The sequence below is a fragment of the Podarcis muralis genome, chromosome 15, assembly GCF_964188315.1.
Source record: "Podarcis muralis chromosome 15, rPodMur119.hap1.1, whole genome shotgun sequence".
NCBI lineage: Eukaryota > Metazoa > Chordata > Lepidosauria > Squamata > Lacertidae > Podarcis > Podarcis muralis.
In genome coordinates this window covers 7,560,048-7,582,011 of record NC_135669.1, presented here as the reverse complement: position 1 = coordinate 7,582,011, position 21,964 = coordinate 7,560,048, and the positions used below count along the sequence as shown (strand labels likewise).

General features: G+C 45.0%; 1 pseudogene across 1 annotated transcript; it reads right to left on the bottom strand.

Moving 5' to 3' along the window:
- Positions 1-1,853: 1,853 nt before the first annotated feature.
- Positions 1,854-15,194, bottom strand: LOC114585401 (transcription factor IIIB 50 kDa subunit-like; annotated as a pseudogene). Its single transcript, XR_013390816.1, has 9 exons — positions 15,035-15,194; positions 14,789-14,848; positions 13,781-14,102; positions 12,001-12,789; positions 7,834-7,922; positions 6,569-7,050; positions 6,248-6,425; positions 4,122-4,203; positions 1,854-3,342 (listed from the first exon to the last, which is right to left on the bottom strand). The product of XR_013390816.1 is annotated as a transcription factor IIIB 50 kDa subunit-like (transcript).
- Between the last annotated feature and the right edge of the window lie 6,770 nt (positions 15,195-21,964).

The following is a 21,964-nucleotide window of genomic DNA, read 5'->3' as shown; positions in this document are numbered from 1 at the left end:
TTCCCAGCATAGCTGTCAACTTTCAGATTTGAAAATAAGGGATCAGCAGCCTCGAAAATAGGGGATCAGCAGTCAAAATAAGGGATCAGAAGCCTCACGTGTCCCAGGCACTCCTGTCTTCCACTGCTTCCCACAGTTTGGTCAAACTCATGCTGGTAGCTTTGAGAACACTGTCCAACCATCTCGTCCTCATGGTTCAATGTTACTAGTGAGCAAAGTTACCCAATCAGGATTTGAATCTTGGTCCTAGCTTTTGGGGTTAAGTTTCTATTTAGCTGTCCCACTATCAGCTTAAGTGACACATTCACTCTCTCTCTCTCCCTCCCTCTCTCTCTCTCTCTCTCTCTCTCTCTCTCTCACACACACACACACACAGGGTAGAGCCCCTCCGCGCCAAAGGCCCAAAGGCAGAAAGCCCAGCCAGCAGCCAAACGAAGCCTCAAGCGGTGATTCGCACAGCGCAGCAACCCAGCCAAACGAAGCCTCAAGCGGTGGTTCGCACAGCGCAGCAACCCAGCAAAGGGATACAGCAGCAAGGAAAACCACACTGTCACCTCTCCGCTGGGAAGCGCTGAAGCAAAGGCGAGTCCCCAGGCAACGTGGCCGATTTGATCGGCACAAGGCATGCAAGCTCCACCTCCCAGTCGTTCTCAGACTCCTTACTGGTGAGCAACACAGCCGAGCAATGCAGTTGAGGAGCCTCCCTGGCCAGCAGGGAGGGACAGGAGCTGTTTCCTTTGAAATCCGGGAAATTTACAGGATATCAACAATCCGTGACAGCAGCGGGAAACGGCGCTGGAATAAGGGAGTTTCCTGCCAAATAAGGGAAGATTGACAGCTATGGTTCCCAGTGCTGTTTTTCTAGAAAATGAGGTGCTGGAACTCAGCATGAACTCCTCCCTTGTTCTCTTATAATGCAATGATGCTCACCTGAGAGGTGCCGGAACTAAGTTCCTGTAAGTTCTGGCTAAAAAAACCCCTCTGCATCTTCCTCTAGTGAGGAGGACAGATCAGGTGAGTTGTGTAGCTGCTGTCCAAGTTTTAACTGGTGCTGGCAAATACAAGGCCTCTGCTCTCCCTTGTGGTTCATCATCTTTAATCCATGCTTGGAACGTGCAACCTTCAAATAGAGGATTGTCCTCTCCAATGCAGCACACAGGACTACCCTAGCCTGCTTAGTTTTGATGCCACAATTATGGAATGCCCCACAGCAGGGCAAAGGTCTCTTCAGTTCAATTCCTACTCACCTCACCGGGCAATGGAAGTATCTGCCAAGCCATTCAGGGAAAGGTAAACATTATGCTGCTGCAAGATAGATGTTGAATGTAGTGGACCATTTTGAATCATGCTGCACCTTGAGCGCACCTAGCCCCAATGAGGACAAGCAATTGGAAGTTTAGGTCTTTATTGGCGAAACATTTGATCACATCAGGTCCTAAGGTACAAGGGATCTATGCTAGGATTGACATATGTCCTCTTTTGGGGGTCCTACATGGCCATCCAGGGCGGGGTGGGATTTTACATTTTAAACCAAAAGTCCTGGATTTGTGGTTTAAAAAAAGAAGTCCACGGGCAGCTCTGGCTCTGGTGTGAGGAATGCCTGCTTCTTAAAACCCGTAAGGCTTCATGTACAAACAGCTCTCACAATAGAAGTTCCAGTTGCATATGAAGCCCTTTTTCTTTCACACTTTGGAATTACCATGATGAAATCCAGTCCTCGTACAGCAGAGAATCGTTTCTATCAGTATGGACCTAGGAACCATTCTGATATAGCGTGCAATAATGTGAATTATACATACAGCATTCTTCACTTAAAGGTTGTGAAGATACGCAAAGAAACACAAGTGTTCTCACAAGTTTAAATGACTTTATTTTTAACATTTCACAAAGATGAAGGTCTTCGTAAAAAAAACAAAAACCCAATGGGATTAAGTACCAAGAGTAACAAGGTAGAATATAAATATACATTCAGATCCTTCAACATTAAGCACTGAGCAAATGTTTGCACAAGGGGAAATATCCCTCACAATGTACCACACTTTTCACAAAATTCAGCATTTCGATGTCAGGATTGCGTAAGTCACAGGTACCAATTAGAAGGCACTGATTGCAAGGTATCCTTGCTGTGTGTTGCCCAAATCTCATCAAAATGTATACAACTGAGCAGACCTTTATATGAAGAATGGTCAGCTGATTTGGGCCCAGTGAGAATACTCCCTCTTGCATGTGGCACATTGTGTTGCCAGCTACAGCCCTGTGGTCCCTGGAAATTTTAGGTCAGGTTATAAACTAGAAGATTGTCACAATCTGCTGGAAGCTGGTCCTGTACTATTTCTATTAAAACGGTCAACACTATTTGTTACTAGATCCATTCCTACAGAATATGTACTAAACACAAATGTCCACTGTACTTTGGGACCATATAACCATCAGGAATAAACATTTTCTAGTACATAGTAAAACTATATTTCAATAAAATACTTGTTCCCAAAAGCATGTGCCTGTGTGCTTATGGCTCCAGCAGGAGCAAAGAGGCATTAAGCCTCTTAAAATAAAGTTTTTAAAAAGCAATTTGGTTCATTTAAATGAGATATACTAGCTTTAAAAAGATGCCCAAGTATCTAAATCCTGGTTTTACACGCAAGAAGTTTGCCTTTACAGACTTTATGCCCCAGCTATTATGGAGCCACAGATATGTGAAAACACCACAGGCCCTGAAGATTTTAGATATGGTAGACAAGAGTTCCTCCCCTTTCAATCACCTGAAATCATTGACCTAGTTGAGGCAAGGTGACAGCATCAGCCGGAGGATTTCATCAAGAGAATTAGCACTATGCAAGAAGATAGACAAATCTATTCAACAAGCACCACACTCCATGTAGGACAACAGGAACATGGAGTCCAAGCTCACAGTCCAAGTCTTATATTCAAACATGACAGTATTAATTTTTCTACCAATCTCCAAACTTAGGGCTCTCATTGCATAAATATTGCCATGTCAAATGAGGAATAAACTACAGGAACCACTTAGCTGTTCCTATTCTTTGGTGTTTGCAAATGAGATTGTACAGTATCAAGAGCCATTAACAGTGCACCATTCAGGAAACGTCAAAATCTATGGGTGATATCTGATGATGTCATACTAAGAGCAGGCCCACAACAATCAAGAATGTTCGGGGTTTTCTCCATAACTCGGACAAGCAAGTTATCAATGTAGTCTTCCAGCTCCCGCACCTGCTGATCTCGCTTTGCAATCACATCTTTCTGCTTCAAGACCAGCTGGATCAGCTCGCTGTGTGTCAGCTGGCCATAAGCGTAGGCAGGATCTGAAGGATCATATTTCTTTAGGAAGGAAGAATGAACAGGTTGAAGTCATTTTGATATCAAGCACTGTTGCAAGGATGGCGTCAAAGGATCAGAAGGAAGGTATAGAAACCTTTGGTTTCAGGGATTACCGGGGAATCCCAGGAGTGATGTCAGAGCAAAGAGGTCATCTGCCAAAGCATCTTAAAAGCTACTGAAGATTCACAAAAAACTAGAATTTCAGGAATTGCCAGTAAGTACTTTTATGGCATGCAGACAAATGTGCATACAAGGTTTCTGTACACCTGCCTTCAACTATTTCTTCCCAGTAATCAACATGGAAAAGTGAAGATAAGACCCTCCTCATAACATGCGAAAAGTACTAAATAAATACAAAGCAGCAGCAGTAGTGGCTGTTTCAGTTAAGTGATAATAATTCAGGTTTTGTGCTCAAACACCAAACAGATCATTTGCAATATTAGTTGGAGGCACGAAATCACTAAACCTTGCTTATCTGAAAACAAAAATCCCTTTCAGGCCAAAGTCCTTTGGTGAAGATAGCAAGTTTTGAGCTTGGGGAATTCATACCCACTCACAAATCTAAACTTGTGTCAGTAAAAGGCTAGGAAATTGCCCATGATGGGTAGAATAGCAGGGGCAGGGGGAATCGTACAACTAGAAAACTTGAACACATTTCTGTCTCCAAACGACTATACCCCTTTGCAGTTTGTCTGATCCCGCCAATAAATTTACAAGCTTCCTAACTCAGGGCACAGACCACCCAATTAGGTTTTAAAATATAGTATGTCTTAAAATACCTTTATATTGGCTTCATTTTGGTTATCCAAGATCTTTGATGTTATGCTCTGGTTTTTTGCAGATGATTTGCAATCTCCACTCCTGGACAAATCTCCAGAAACTGCAAGGGTGGTGGGTTTGAAGTGAAGCTTGCACCATCTGTATAAATAAAGAACAGAAAAGGTTCAGCATCAGGGGCTTAAATATTTCCTACCCACCCTTTTCCCACAAGGTCTCAGGGTGTGTTACGTATAAAGTAGTTAATTTTTAGTTCCAGCTAATCAGAGTCAGGTTCTCCGTGTAAGCAAAATGCCAGGTAGGTCTGTAGACTGATATTAGTGGCATTTAGCCAGCAAAGTCCATTTTCGAAAAAGAAAAGAAAAAGTAAAGGGGAAGAGGAAGAGAAGAGAAGAAATACCGTATTTTTCGCCCCATAGGACGCACCGGCCCATAGGACGCACCTAGTTTTTTATTTCCCCCCCAGGTGCTCTGCGCTAATCCCAAAGCTTGGGGCGTGCGGAGCTCAGCGCGCCCCAAGCTTCTGGGTGCCGACAAGGTCTCCGCTAGCCTTGGGATAGCCGCGCGGCTCTCCCATGGCTAGCTGAGCGCTGCGCTAATCCCGAAGCTTGGGGCGTGCAGAGCTCAGCGCGGCCCAAGCTTCTGGGTGCAGGCAAGGTCTCCGCTAGCCTTGGGATAGCCGCGCGGCTCTCCCACGGTTAGCGGAGCGCTGCGCTAATCCCGAAGCTTGGGGCGTGCGGAGCTCAGTGTGCCCCAAGCTTCTGGCTGCCGGCAAGGTCTCCGCTAGCCCTGGGAGAGCTGGGTCTCCCACGGCTAGCGGATAGCTTCCTGAAGCCTGGAGAACGAGAGGGGTTGGTGCACAACGACCCCCCTCGCTCTCCAGGCTTCAGAGAAAGCCTGCATTCGCCCCATAGGACGCACACACATTTCCCCTTCATTTTTGGAGGGGGAAAAGTGCGTCCTATAGGGCGAAAAATACGGTAGCCTATTTTAAAAGGAGAACATGCTGTTATGAAATAATTTATCCATATTACCACATGATTCTCAGAAATAGTTACTCTGGAAGCATCATGCAAAGATTTCTAAAATGCTAAGGATGTCACTCCTGGAACAGAGGGTCTTTACAGATCTGTGATAAGAAAATGGTAGCCGGCATGCTACCAGTATGTTGGGCATTTTCCCAAGATGTCTAGAAAAAGTTTGTTTTCTCATCCAAGTGAATATTCACAGACATACTAACACAGGCATAGGCAAACTCGGCCCTCCAGATGTTTTGGGACTACAACTCCCATCATCCCTGACTACTGGTCCTGTTAGCTAGGGATGATGGGAGCTGTCATCCCAAAACATCTGGAGGGCCGTTTGCCTATTTCTGTACTAACAGAAGATATAATTACAGCTAACTCGCATCTTATGTAGTAGTTACATTCCTGGCCATTGCACATAAAAGCAAAATCGTGTAAAGCCAGGAACCCTCAGAACCAGGTGTCTCGCTTATCTGGTTTTCAGCAGGCAGCACGAGGGCTCTAGGATGCTGTTCTGTAATGTTTCCTCCATTTGTTTGTTTGTTTGTTCTGCTCCACCCCACCCCCCGGCCCAAATCAGCAATTACGTAGGCAAAATAAGCATTGCGAGTTACCTATATTTCAATTTCACCTTTTCTGTCACAGGACTTCAAAGCTAGATTAAGTGTGTCATGTGTCACATATTTACAGACTTTGTCTATAGCTTCATGGTTCTCAGTTAAGTCCTTGGAAGTGTTGTTCAATAAAGGGGAATACATTCTCTGCTAGACAGCATTCCATCCTGGAGGCAGAAGAGGGACTGACTCGCTCTCTTTGCCCTCCCCTTGCAAGAAAGTGGATCATCTTTGTTCTGAAGGCAGCATGCATTGTCATTTCTCTCTGTTCAAGAAGGCTAGAGACAGAAACCCTACAAATTACCTGCAGAGTTACTAATCAACTGAAACCTACACAGGGCATGCCTGCCCTATCAGGAGGAAAGTTCTTACTCACCCTGTAAAGTAGATATTTTCTATGACATACAATGAAAACCACTGGGTGGCAATCGCCTTAAAGCATCTCAAGATCTCAAAATTCAATTGAGAAGATCATTTCTCAAGACTAACCTGGGCTTGACGCGTTTGGTCTGAGATGGTTTCACAGAAGCTGAGTTTTTTTCTGGCTTCTCTTCTGCTGAGATGTTTTCATCAAAAGGGTTCAAGGATGCCTTTGTGATTCGGAGGTCCGCAGTGCTGCTCTTATCTGAGCTATGACCTCTTCTGTGACCCTCATTTGTGGAGGGTTCTGAAAAGAAAGAAATCAGCATCAGAATAGTGAAAGCACAAGTCCCAATACTACTGAAAATACTAATACCTAATCCAGCCCTAGATCAACTGATGGCTCTTAACAACAGCAGGACACTGAGGTTGGGGACCACTGAGACCCACCTGCATCCTACTCATTTACAACTAGTAGGCACAAGCATGAAGACACTTCTGTTTCTTCACAGCTTCCAAGCACTGCCTTTAAATAATACAAGAAGTCCAGCTTTAACCATTATAAAGAAAAAGTTGTAAAAAATGGCACATTTTACTACTTAGCACACTTTGTAAATTACACAACTCTTAAAACATTTGAGAATAAGGTCTTGGACTTTGATTTTTTCTTTTCTTTCTCATTTGACTCTTCCTCACTGTCAGCCGGGGAGTGACTAATGCTAGGAACAATAGCTGAAGCTGTGTCTGACAATCCATTGCCTCGTTTCCCCTTTAGCTTGTCTTTCAGCTTGCCAAATGGTGTCCGTGACTTATCTTTCATGGACAGATCAAACATGCTGGCTGTCATGTTGCTCCTCATGAATTGGATATCCACCTCAATCTCACCTCTCTCTTTTTCCTTCTCTCCTGGTTTGGAGTGACGCTTGTACCATCTGTATAAATAAAGAACAGCAAAAGTTCAGTATCAGGGGCTTAAATATTTCCTACCCACCCTTTTACCACAAGGTCTCAGGGTGTGTTACGTATAAAGTAGTTAATTTTTAGTTCAAGCTAAACAGAGTCAGGTTCTCTGTGTAAGCAAAATGCCAGGTAGGTCTGTAGACTGATATTAGTGGCATTTAGCCAGCAATTTCAATTTCATCTTTTCTGTCACAGGACCTCAAAGCCAGATAAAATGTGTCATGTGTCACATATTTACAGACTTTGTCTATAGCTTCATGGTTCTCAGTTAAGTCCTTGGAAGCGTGGTTCAATAAAGGGGATTACAATCATGTAATAATTATAAGCAGCCTCACAAAACAAGTGTTTCTCCAGAATTGCTTTCTGGGGCCTCCCCCCAGAGGATGAATGAGAACCATGCCAGGAAAGGGTTGATTTTGTACTGTAAATTTATCCATTGCTCAGGGCAATGGATTCCCCCAAATATTCATATAATTTTGCAGGAAGAGACGGGAAAGGCTCTGCTACTAAGCTCAGTCCCATGATCTCTTAACAGCTCCACCTAATCTGTGCTGTTATGCTCTGGTATCATGCAACATCAGCAGGCCTTACTAGTTTATGAGTTATGGTAGAACAGCTCCACAGCATGACCTTGTCCATTTAAGGTTATGCCATGAAGACATCTGAATAAAAGGTATCAACTGTCAGAGGAACTTTGTAGAATAGACTGTTTCTGCACTAAAACCCAAGATGCATGCCATCTCAGTTTGTCTAACCTTCTTACTCCCTGAAAGGCACCACATGAACCAAGACAAATTCTGCCGAACAGTCTTGAACGGAGCTGGATACAGGAGAAGATGCAGAGCTAGAAAGAGAGAAAATGAGAAAGTCATTACCAGGAAAGTTTTAGAACAGAAACAGCAGCTTATGTACAAAAGCATGCAATTTCTCCCCAAATATGGAATTTTCCGACAATATTTTCAGAAAATTGCATGCCTTAAAAGCATACATATCAAAACAGGAAAGGAAACAAAAGAGAAGAACTAGAGGAGGGAAAAGCACTAGAACACAAGTGAGCGATTTTCTATATTCACATTTTAAAAGCTCATCATTTGGCCCAATTTCCTAAAACAGCGGATAGCATGGTGAAACTATTTCTAGACAAACTACAGGAAGTTATTGCATGGCTAAAAGATTACCCTTAAAAAACAAAAACAAAAAGCACACACAGTACTACCACATCAGGGAAAAGGCCTGTCAGAAATAATCTCATTGACATCTAATTCTTTCAGTACAGGGAAGTGTTTCTGTTTTACGAATAAGCATCCAGTCTTGAGATCTGGCAACAGTTTCATCCAAATTTCAGATCTCCCTGCCTTCAGACGAAAAAATATTAACTGGTCTGAATTGCATCTTTGCACTGTCTGTCCACATGTTAAGGGTGTGGTGTTGATTAGTGAGCTACCTCTTAATTGATAGATTCCGACATAAACCTTGAAGCCCCAATTTTCATCTGTAAAACTAATAAAGTGCTTCAAATGTACACAAGGCTATTTAAACTCTATAAATGCTAAGCAGATTTTTTTTAATTCTTACTCACTGGTTTAAACCTTATACATAAAATGGCACAATGTGAAGCATAACTGGGTAGGTGTGAAATCCCAAGAGCTATCAACCTATTGAAGAAAACTTAACTGATCATGAGTTTTAGTCAATTAACCTACTGAATAATTTGTACAAATATAAAACAAACTGTTCTGAAGCAAGCATATTTTGTTTTAAAATAATGCATGTGTTGCAGCACACATCTTAGAAAAAGAAATTCTTGCAAACCAAGATTTAAGGAGAAGACAAAGATGCCAACGTTTAGGGGATTCATGATTGGGAGATGGAGCCTAGTTTAGGAGGCTCTATAAAGGAATTAGCTAAATTCGTATCAGCTACTCGCCTTGACAACTTAATGGAACTTCCATGTTCACAAGCATTAATACCACTGAATATCAGTTGCCAAGGCAGCAAACTGAGGAAGAACTGTCAGTTCCACACCCTGCTTGCATGTTTCCTGGATGCATTGAGATAACCGCTATCCAAAGCTGGATACAAATTATTTTATTTAATAGATGTTTATTCTTCCCTTTAGCTAAAAGTAGGTTGTTAGAGAAGTTTACAACAATGGAATAAAATTAAGTATGCCAACTACCGTGATCCAGCAGGACTCTGCTCAGGAAAGGTATCAACAGGATACTTTACAAGTTTTCTTCTCCAACGAGCTCAAGATGGCATACGTGATTCTACCCCTCCTCATTTAATCCCCATAACAACCCTATGTTAGACTGAGAGCCAAGGTCAGTCAGTGAGCTTCACTTGAACCCTGGTCTCCTAGGTCCTAGTGTGACACTAACCTTTACACCACACCAACTCTTTATATTATGTTGTAGCACATTATACGGCTGTTTATTTCAAGTTTTAATAAAGTGTTTTTAAAAGTTTGATCCCGCCTCTGCTTGCAATGTTTGCTTATTGCATTTTTGCCCCACCCTTACTTCAAATAACTATGTATGAGTGACATACATAGTTCTCATTTCCCCATCCCATTTCATTCTCACAACAACCCTTGTGATTGATTAGACTGAGTGTGACTCGCCCGTGGTCTCCCAGTAAACTCTATGGACAACGGTGGAATCTTTACTAAAAGTGGCATTTTTAATCCATGATCCATCCTGTTAAGAGCTTAGCTTTTGCTGCTGTCAGATAAACAGCTGAGATGAATAATTCTCATGCGGCATGCTGTTTGACACCTGTTTGGACATGTGGACCTTGAGCCTCTGACATACATAGGTAAATTGCCTCTGAACCTGGAAATGCCATTTAGTCAGCAGGAAGTCAACATCTTCAAACAGAACTATAGAGTAGCAAGGGACCTTGGATGTCATCTAGCCCAATGCCCAACGGATTCAGTGCAGGAATCTTGCAAATACACAGCTTACTAAGCAAATGGGCATCTAGCCATTGCTTACAAACCTTCATAGGAGGAGATCCCACCACTTCCCAAGGCAGTCTGATCCGCCTTTGAACTACTCATACACTTAAGAAGTTTCTCCTAACGTAAAGTCAAAACCATCTTATTTAAAAGTTTTCAGTCACTGCATTTACATCTGTCATCTGGAGTAACATAGAACAAATCTGCTCCACCTTCTGCATCACAGTCTTTCAGTTCTTTGAGAACTATTCTCCTGCCTCCTCTTAACCTTTCCTTCTCCAAGATAACCATGCCCAGCTTTTTCAACTGTTCCTCATAGGACTTGGTTTCCAGACTCCTCACCATCTTTGGAATATGCTGTAGTTCAGGGGTGCAGAACCTCCGGCTCACAGACCAAACGTGACCCACCAGTCCCATTTGCCCATGAGGCCAATCTGGAGATGCCACGCTCACCTGCCCAATAAGGGATGCCATTAAAGTAGGCTCCCATTCAACCATCGCTCCTACTGTCCAAGCTGCAGCTCATTGAAGGCTTGCAAAGGTCGTTGAAAGCAATTCCGTGAAGCTCCTTTTGATCTCTGATATAAGAGACGGAAAGGAGCAATGCAGGGAGGCTTACAAGGCACAACACTGCCAAAGCCCCTTGCACTCTGGAACCCCAACCTGGAACCCTACACAATTTATCTTGGCAGGTAGTCAAGACAACCCACTTGCCAACATTTTGATGTCACAATGGCAGAATGTGATTTACTTGCTGGTTGCCCCACCCACACGTCAAAGTTTTTGGCCCCCCACAGCCAGAAAGATTCCTCCTCTAGTTTGTCTATCTCCTCCTTAAAATGCAGCAACTGGAACTGGACAAAGTAATGAACCCGGCTATTCCTACACTGACCACAACACTCTGGCATATTTCCTCTCTCCCTTTGAAATTAAAGCATACCCTTATCCGCATTCCTTCAGAAGTCCTGCTATGACTCCCTAAATAAAGAAGGAGCGAACATCAGATGCAACGGGTCATATTTAGGAGGCCTCTCTGGGCAGCGCCTGCCACCAGCCCCCTCCCTCCCTCCCTCCGCGCATGCGACCTGCAACCCGGCAGGTAGACTGCCCCTGGCAGCAGGAGCTCCACCGAGGCCCCTCGCTCGCTCATCTGCTCGCTCTCTCCTCACCGTGTGCATGTGGGGACAAAAATTAACTAAGCAGCTCCATTAATCAGAGTGACTGACTCACCACCTATCTTGTGACACGGGTATGATATTCAGGTACCACCATACCATGTTCTATAAAGAGATGCTTGCAAAGCCACAACTTTTTCTTCTGGATCTAGGTTTAAAGCATGCATGTCTGAAACAACTTACAATTAGATTTTCACACTTCTCTTCCACTCTCCCATGCCTAACTAGGAGGACCATAAGTAGCCCAGACAAACATTCATTCAAGTCAAACGCCAACTCAAAGAGGTATTTGTTGCTCAGGCTGGCTGACTGCCTCCACCCAAACCTTCAAGAGTGGATACTACTTCTCACCCAGAGATACGCCAATCTTTACACCAAAAGCTGTCCTAAACAGCATGCAAAGCACTGCAATGTGGCCACTTCCTATACCCCTTGTCAGAGTTGAAGGAAAACAATCACACAACCTCGCCAACTGGTTACTAGTGGTCCCCACCAGTAACCAAAGTTATCCAGGCCACCCAAACCTGTCTTTAATTATTATCACAGTAGGGTGGGAGGAGCCATGCCTGAAGGATATAGGAGATTCTTAGTGGGATGGAGAGCTGGGGGGGGGGGCGGGGAATCACATCTTGCAACCAATGAATCCCTTTGCTTCAGACAGTACATAGGTAGACAAGTCTAAAAAGCCCAGGAAACAAATTTTCACAATCCTCTAGTGGTTATGATGGCTCATTTACCAGAAGTAATGTATTTAGCATTAACTCCGGAAGTGTATACTTTATTCTTACCAAACTAAGCCTCCTAGAGCAAAATATGTATCAGAAGGCTATTGCTTGCAAGCCTGTCTGAATCACTTGCAGCTTCGAGGTCACAGGCACGCTTGAGCCTTGCTAAACATCTCCTTTTCTTCTGGAGTCCGGATATACTGCTCTATCTCACTGTCTAAAATGGGCTCATCCCCAGTGATAGCAGAATCTTCAAGGCTTAGCTCAGGAGTTCGTAGCCTCTTTGCGGGGTTCAAGACGCAGGGTGGGAGCAAAGGTTTCCGCTTGCTGAACTTCTGCTTCTCTCCTGAAAGGGAGGCCTCTTCTACTGTTGCAGCGCTCTCATCGATTAGTTGCAGCGGCGCAGCTGCTGAGTCTTCTAGGTCACGGTCTTCCGTAGTATCCACGATGCGGAAGGCAGCCTGCAGAAGCACACGGCGGTGCCGCAGAAGGTCACCGATGTACTTTGCCACGCTCCGACGGTCCACTTTCAGCACTCGCAACCAGCCCAGCTGAGAAGCCATTTGCAGGAGGATGTTATGCAGCTCCTTCAGTCTCTGGTGGGCTGGCCGGGGAGCCTCCATACCAGCAAGCTTACAGAACTGAGAAAGGGTGCAAGTGAGGCGATCGACAGGCCGGAGAGACTGCCAAGCCAGGAAGGCTGCTGCTGTCACTATGGGGATGGGGTGCCGGCCAGTCACCAGCCACGTGTCGCTGGCAAGTTCCACCATCTGGACAGTCCTTGCCACCAGCTGCTCCTTTTCTTCCACAAACTTAGTTGGGACGCTGGGTGAAATCTGGAAAATCTTGAAGCTGGAAAGATGAAAATCAAACAAGCCATTTAGAAACACTGCCTTGGGTTGGGAGATGTGGCAGGATGGAGAAGACAAATAGGTGAAAGAGGGACATGAGCAAAACAAAGCATTCTGGCAAAGGGCAAAGGGCAGAAGGCCCTGCATTTTCCAAGGATACCAAAAAGGCAAGCTGAGCAGCCTGAATCAAAAAGGCAAGCATCTTCCATTAACCAGCACTATATGGACAGGGCTGAATTTACACTCTTCCTAACTTGTACTCAACAAAATTCTGTTTGTTGGCTTCTTGCCCTTAATAATAATAGGAAGGATTTCCAAGCAATTACAGGATTGGGAGAAGGAGCAGAATTCACAATTCTGAGAATTATTTGTTTAAAAAGGGAAGTTTGCTGGCCCTGTGGCTAAAGAGAAAAACCTGGAACTGCCTCAGATGAAATCTCAGAAATCAGGGAGTTGGAGTATACATAAAAAGGTAAAGATAAAGGTACCCCTGCCCGTACGGGCCAGTCTTGACAGACTCTAGGGTTGTGCGCCCATCTCACTCAAGAGGCCGAGGGCCAGCGCTGTCCGAAGACACTTCCGGGTCACGTGGCCAGCGTGACAAGCTGCATCTGGCGAGCCAGCGCAGCACACGGAAACGCCGTTTACCTTCCCGCTGGTAAGCGGTCCCTATTTATCTACTTGCACCCGAAGGTGCTTTCGAACTGCTAGGTTGGCAGGAGCTGGGACCGAACAACGGGAGTATACATGCACATATGTAAATACCCATTTCTTCCATGATGGAAGCACACAGCACACACAGGGTTCCTACATCCAAGCACTGACCACACCCGTCCCTGCTGAACTTTAAGAAGCTTGCTGCTTCATCGGCCTTCCAATCAATATACCACACAGTCCGTATGATACTTGTAAATTCAGTTTCTGAATGATGGAAACTGCACACCAACTATGAGGACTATTGTCCAGGAAAGGGCACAAGAACTTCGACATACCTGTTGAGGTGGGTTTTCACCATATCCATCAAGCTGAGAGTAGGCACATCCAGTGCCAGTTCCTTCAGGAAGCGCAGATAGGTCTTTGCAAACAACTCCTTGTCTCCATAGAGCAGCAGGCAGACTGTGCCCATGGTCAGGGGCCAGTTGTGCTGGCGGCAGGTCCCAAAGACGCAACAGCCCACAAGCATCTCCTTCTTCTCCAAGCTGACTAAACTGAAGCCGGGACGTTTGATTGCCTGCTGGTAATAGGACACGGCTGTATCTTCAAACAGAGAAGGAAGCCGCAGAACTTTGCAGAGATCCCGAACACGTTTGACTCCTGTGGGGGGAAAATACCACAGCAGTACTTAAGAAATGTTTCCACATACACATTTATCAGTGAGAAATCTAACCGCAGGGTAGGTCTTTGCCTGTATGAAGCTGCCCATATACTAAGATAATCTGTGGAGGCTCTGTTTCACATGCTCCCACTTTCAGAGGTTAGATGGGTGGCAATCGTGGATAACATACTTTCAATTGTGGTAGTGTAACTGGAGTGTCCAAACCAAGCCTACTTTGGCTTTTTTTTTTTTTGATATTATGGAGAACTTTTTTAAATGAAAGTCTTTGGGGGCTCTAATTGAGAATGGCTGTTAGTATTGCTGTTTCAACTTCATATTTGATTTTAATTTGGCTTTTAGTTATGTACTGATTTTTATTTTTTGCAGCTGTACACACAATTATAATGACCATTTAATGGTAATGGAAACAGACTGGTCCATGCTTAACCAGTCTGTCAATGATTCAGGTGGGATTTGATCAGGCAATCAAACTGAACTCTGGACTCTATGCACCTCTAAAACTCTAAAATAGGTTCTTTTGATGTTGGTCCCACAGCAAATAGGTAAGACTGTTTTAAAAATGCAAATTTCTCTTTGCTTTTAGAAAGTGAAACAATGCAGCTCTTGTGGATGACAGGCACATTAATTTCCACAAAGCATCAACAGAGTAATGCAGAATACGTACCTCGCTGTACACAACGGCTCGTTTGCTCATTCTGACCAGTACTCCGTGAATATGTGACTTCTATGAGATAAAAACACAGATATCAGCCAAACTTTGGTCCAAGCTCTCAAACATGCACCCATTTTTAAACTGTTGAACGGTGTAGGGCCTGTCTATATTTGAGAACTGCTTGCAAGTCGTATATCAAATCCTATGTCTTTGCAAGATACAAAGAGTTTTGAGCTATTTTGCTATTCTTAGCCTCACCTTGTAAATGTTCTTCATCAGCATATGTGGTTGTGAGAAGCCCTTCAGTCAGAATGAAGCCACAGTCTGCGCACACCAGCTGGTTCTGAGCCTAATGAGAGTCCTCTACAATTTCCAAGGAGCCACAGTCTGGACACTTCTTTTGGCTCGACATCTTAGCAGCCTGAAAGCATAAATCAGGTCCACAGTTGGTCACTGATATTTTGGTATTATTGAATTACTTCCATGTATTACATTTACCGTATATCCCACCTGTCCTTTGAAGAGCTCAAGTTGGTATAATGGTTCTCTCGCCACCCAATTTTTATTCTCACAACAACTCTGTGAAATTAGTTGTTTGTATTACTACTACTGGGACGCGGATGGCGCTGTGGGTTAAGCCACATAGCCTAGGACTTGCCGATCAGAAGGTCAGCGGTTCGAATCCCCGTGACGGGGTGAGCTCCTGTTGCTCGGTCCCTCCTCCTGCCCACCTAGCAGTTCGAAAGCATGTCAAAGTGCAAGTAGATAAATAGGTACCACTCCGGCGGCAAGGTAAACGGCGTTTCTGTGCGCTGCTCTGGTTTGCCAGAGCATGCTTGGTCATGCTGGCCACATGACTAAACAAGTGCTTCGTATTTTTAAAAAAGGGCACGGAGACAAAGTTGTTGCGGAAGGCTCCTCCTTTGTTTTTCCAGAGGCTCCTAAAGGCAAGTGAATAATGCCAGGGCAACCTGGAGTGCGGGAAAGGGGAAGAGATGTGAACTGCTGGCTGGTTAGGGGACACAGAAAAAAGAGGGGGAAACTGACTTGTGTGATTTCGATAATGGTGATGTAAAAATTGGGGTTTGGCTTTTGCTTCCCAACACCCCCATGGGACTCTGAGTCCCCTAAATTCATGATCGGCCAGAGAAGAATGGATGGAGGCAGAATCCAGTGGAAAACAAGGCAGATGTTTATTTTTCTGTTGCAACAGAGTCCCCTCCCCTCCTTCCAAGGAGGGAGAGGCCCTCAACAAAAGTGTGCAGGAACTTTTAAAGACTTTTGACACTGCCCAACCCCCTTAGCCGAAGACCACCCCAAAATCATCATACATATATCATAGGAGGCGGTCTACAGCAGAAACCCTGCCTACCAGGATACCTGATAATGGTCGCTGATTGCATTAGCTAGGCAGCCTGGCCATTCTTAGTTCCTGAAGCCTCACCACAGGCTCGCCCTATTCATACACAAATACACCCTTAAGACAGGATTTGCAAGCGAAAAGGCAATGGGGAGGCTTTCCCTATTTGCCTCCCTCCCTGCAGATGAGTATTTGAGGTCATTGAGAGTCAAAATGGCTTCAGGATTGCTCTCCCGTACTATTTCAGACACATGGTTTAAATATATAGATATGTGTGCATTTATGAATATTTAGTCTATATTTGAGGCCTTAGAATTCTTATAACAACGGAGAGGAGGAGGAGGATTGCTGGCGGTGCTCACAGAATCAGCGGTAGTTGGAAGGGGGTTTCTGCCCACGCCACTCGCGGGTTGCATGCCCTCCAAAAAAATCCCACATCCCCCCCCCAAAAAAAAACCCGGCCTGGCTCCTAGACAGCCACCCAGGAGCCTCTTTCCCCCTTTACGCGGCCTGACTTACCTTCTCGCCGCCGCTTTCGCAACACCGGAAGAAGCCGGGGGAGCTTTTTCAAGAGGGCACACGCTCCTTCCGGGCAATCCCCATGGCAACGGGGCAATCGGGCCCAGACGCGCTCCAACGCTAAGCGGCCTCCGGAAAGAAACAAGGGAGCGCAGGACAAAGGTTCCGCCAGAGCCGCTCAGCTCGAGGGCGTTAGAGATGGGGCGAGGCGGAGCATTTGTGTCTGGACTGAGGGGTTGTCAGATCTCCGGGAATGAGCTGAAGTTCCAGCCTTTTAAGCTCCTTTTCTCGGAGTTTATTCTTGGAATTTAATAAAAATAAAATAAAAAACAACACCAGGAAAGCTGAAGACTTCCTTTTCCATCTTTGTAGTAAATCGTCTGTTAGCAGCCTCCCTTTGCCTCATTTTCACCCCATCTTTCCTAATCTTTCCTTTGAATTTTTCATTTAAAATAAGTTCCCCTTGGAATACTTTTGAGTGGGGGAGACACCAGCTCCTTATGTAATAGGGGGAAATATTAATATCAGCACATAGGACTGGAGACATACTCTGCAAATCTAACCATGTTGACTCAGGTTGTAGCCTTAATCTGGATTCAAACAAAATCTACCTTTCTGTGACTTAAATCTAGTCCTGCCCTCTAGGGAAGCAGAGAGCAAGTTTCTGCCCTATTCTTTAAGGGTACACAGCCATAGACTCTCACTTAATGGGGGTGGAGGTAGGCTTAGATGATAAGGTGCGTTATTTTATTTACTTCACAATGTTATGGTAAAGGTAAAGGACCCCTGGACAGTTAAGTCCAGTCAAAGGCGACTGTGGAGTTGTGGCGCTCATCTCGCTTTCAGGCCATTTGTCCACAGACAACTTTTCTGGGTCATGCGGCTACAGTGGCGTAGCGTGGGTTGTCAGCACCCGGGGCAAGGCAAGTAATTTGCGCCCCCTAACCCATGGATTTGCACCCCCTAACCTGTGGATTTGCGCCCCCTAACCCTAACCCCCAGATGTTGCGCCCCCTGCGGCCGGCCCCCCCTGCACCCCCCACGCTACGCCACTGTGCGGCTAGCATGACTAAACTGCTTCTGGCGCAACGGGACACCATGATGAGTGCCAGAGCACGTGGAAACGCCGTTTACCTTTCCATCACAGCAGTACCTATTTATCTACTTGAGTAGGTATGCTTTAAAATGGCTAGATTGGCAGGAGCTGGGACAAAGAAAAGGGAGCTCACCGCATCGTGTGGATTCAAACCGTTAGCCTCCCAATTAGCAAGCCCTAGAGGCTCGGTGGTTTAGACCACAGTGCCACCAGTGTAGTAGTGGGGCTCCTGTCCATTCTGCTTAATGGAGCTCCAGACTTTGGCCACAAAGTTCTGCCCTGAAATTGTACACAAGAGAGCTGAAATCCTATTTCTATACATTTAAATCAGGGACACCCAAACTTTTTCCAAAGAGGGCCGGATTTGATGAAGTGGACATGCGTCAGGGCCGACCAAAGCTGTTGACCTTTTTTTAGGATTGTGAGCTTTTTTAAGGATTTTACCCCCAGGAGATAGCCTGCCACAGGGGCCAGATTAAGCCCCCGAAACGGATTTTGGAGATGCCTGATTTAAATGGACCAAGGGAGTCACTGTTCCACGAGGAAAGCTATGCTCACACGAACTTTGCTCCAGAGCAAATAAACAGGCAATGGCTCCAGCTTGTTCACATGAACCTTGCCCAGTATATATGACAACAAAGTTCTTGAGTGTAATGCGTCCACAGTGACCTTATTCAGGTGCAGACATGTGGGAAGGAAAGCGGTGCATTTTTAACAGGCCATGGTACTTATTAAGCTGGATCCTGAAATATAGTCATTCGTCTGAACCCATCCAGTAAACTTTGTGGCTATGTACCAGGGTCAATTCCAGGTTTTGGAGGTCCTTGGGCTAGATACACCTTCCATGGGGTAACCCCTCAAGTGACTCTATCCTCACTCCCATTATCATCACTCAGTGCTTTTGGGTACAGTCCTGCGTTTGGGAGATGGGGAACAAACATGGTTAGAATTCCAATTCCCATTAGCCACAGCAGCACAGCCAATTGGCAGGTATTTGTGGAGTTGCAGCCCAACAACATCTGAAGATCCACACGTACCCCAGTCTCACTATATTCACTACCCTGGAAGCAAGTCAGTGGGACTTATGCCTGAAAAGATGGCGCAGTGGAGGATATTGGATTCAGTTGCACCTACATCATACACTCAAAGCACATGGCTTCCCCCTCAAAGAATCTTGGGCACCTTAGTTTACCCCTCACACAGGTACAAGTCCCAGGATCCTTAACAAACTAGTTCCCAGGAGTCTTTTGAGAAAGCAACATGCTTTAAATGTATGCACTGCTGCTGTGATTTGTAACTCTGTGAGTGGTGAACAGCAGTGCCTGCGATTCTTTGAACTTCATAGGCGCTTTGAATGTCTAGTGATCACCCAGCCTGGAACAGTCCCACTGAAAATAGTAAGACATTACTAAGGCCCATTAACTGTAATTACTTACTCTGAGTAAAACTTATTTGGAAGCAACACACTGCATTTTTAAAAGTTGCTCTTTTAGGGTCTGCGTCCTTTTCCCCTTAATCTGGATTCAACCAAAATCTACCTTTCTGTGATTTAAATCTAGTCCTGCCCTCTAGGGAAGCAGAGAGCAAGTTTCTGCCCTATTCTTTAAGGGTACTTCAAGAGTGCTATGTCAAAATACTGTCATATTCTGGATAGAACAATCAGACCAATCATTTAGCACTTTAATAATAGCTTCAGTGCTGTGCAGTTCCACATGCTGTGGTTGTGAAACTGGCACCACATTTCCCAAACCTGATAAAATAATCCTAGCAGCATAATGCTTCCACTTTGGGGGAACTGATGTTTATTAACAGTAAAACAGCTAAAACCTAAACCATTTGGTAAACCTAAAACATGGGTAAACAACAATTCTTGCAAGAGCATGTGGAACCTGAAAGTTTTACTGTGGGGATGTGATTGCACATCTGTGCTATGGGACCTGTGGCATCTCCAAGAGAAGTATTACAAGACACTCTCTTCCCTTCCTAGCCTAACTTGCACAAGGCCTCAACCTTCAGCAACCCTCATAGGAAGGAATGGACGACTATAGAAACTCACATATGCACACACCATATACAGTTATGAGCCATGCACTGCACACAAGGGAATTTAATGCTACGTTATAATCCACAAATTATGGATGAGCAAAACTCAAACCAGTAGATGGCGCTCTTACTTTACACTTGGTGCTCTCCCTAAAATTTGTTACATCACATTTCTATAAATTTGCCCATTGAACAAAGGTGTTAACCAGCTTAAATCTGATTTTTGTTGCAGCAGGGGACCCCAAAATTCCAAAATACAGCTGGAGCTCTAAGATGCTGCTACACACAGCTTCTATGAGAGTGCAGCAGTGATGGGCATTCAGAATACAACAAATTCAAAAACGTTCTCATTTAAGCAATGCTTGAAATCTTGGAGGGCAGGGGGACAAGGGACAAGATTTTTTGAGGTTATAGGTGGAGAGGCAGTTTTGCACCAGTCCTGGCCTCTTCTGATAAACAGAAACACAATTATGCGAGCAACAACAAAAAAGCAATGTGTTGTATCCAACATTAGACCTACTGAGAGTAGGCCCATTGAAACGAATCAATATGACATATTCCCTGCATAGCTGTCAACTTTCAGATTTGAAAATAAGGGATCAGCAGGCTCAAAAATAAGGGATCAGCAGCCTCACCTGTCCCAGGCACTCCTGTCTTCCACTGGTCAAACTCATGCTGGTAGCTTTGAGAACACTGTCCAACCATCTCGTCCTCATGGTTCAATGTTACTAGTGAGCAAAGTTACCCAGTCAGGATTTGAATCTTGGTCCTAGCTTTTGGGGTTAAGTTTCTATTTAGCTGTCCCATTAATACTGACAAACCGTATCTCCCATTCATCTCTCAGGTCCCCTTGTAAATCTAAAGTACTGACATCCTGCGGTAAAAAAATTCCCTAAGTTAATTACACATTGTGTGAAGGTAAGTGTGTGAAGCTACAGCATTCCTCCTATCAGCTTAAGTGACACATTCACTCTCTCCCTCTCTCTCTCTCTCTCACACACACACACACGCACATACAGTAGAGCCCCTCTGACCCAGCCAGCAGCCAAACAAAGCCTCAAGCGGTGATTCGCACAGCGCAGCAACCCGGCAAAGGGATACGGCAGCAAGGAAAACCACACTGTCACCTCTCCGCTGGGAAGCGCTGAAGCAAAGGCGAGTCCCCAGGCAACGCGGCCGATTTGATCGGCACAAGGCATGCAAGCTCCACCCGCCAGTCGTTCTCAGACTCCTTACTGGTGAGCAACACAGCCGAGCAATGCAGTTGAGGAGCCTCCCTGGCCAGCAGGGAGGGACAGGAGCTGTTTCCTTTGAAATCCGGGAAATTTACAGGATATCAACAATCCGGGACAGCAGCGGGAAACGGCGCTGGAATAAGGGAGTTTCCCGCCAAATAAGGGAAGATTGACAGCTATGGTTCCCAGTGCAGTAATGCAATGATGCTCACCTGAGAGGTGCCGGAACTAAGTTCCTGTAAGTTCTGGCTAAAAAAACCCCTCTGCATCTTCCTATAGTGAGGAGGACAGATCAGGTGAGTTGTGTAGCTGCTGTCCAAGTATTAACTGGTGCTGGCAAATACAAGGCCTCTGCTCTCCCTTGTGGTTCATTATCTTTAATCCATGCTTGGAACGTGCAACCTTCAAATAGAGGATTGTCCTCTCTAATGCAGCACACAGGGCTACCCTAGCCTGCTTAGTTTTGATGCCACAATTATGGAATGCCCCACAGCAGGGCAAAGGTCTCTTCAGTTCAATTCCTACTCACCTCACCGGGCAATGGAAGTATCTGCCAAGCCATTCAGGGAAAGGTAAACATTATGCTGCTGCAAGATAGATGTTGAATGTAGTGGACCATTTTGAATCATGCTGCACCTTGAGCGCACCTAGCCCCAATGAGGACAAGCAATTGGAAGTTTAGGTCTTTATTGGCAAAACATTTGATCACATCAGGTCCTAAGGTACAAGGGATCTATGCTAGGATTGACATATGTCCTCTTTTGGGGGTCCTACATGGCCATCCAGGGCGGGGTGGGATTTTACATTTTAAACCAAAAGTCCTGGATTTGGGGTTTAAAAAAAGAAGTGCATGGGCAGCTCTGGCTCTGGTGTGAGGAATGCCTGCTTCTTATAACCCGTAAGGCTTCATGTACAAACAGCTCTCACAATAGAAG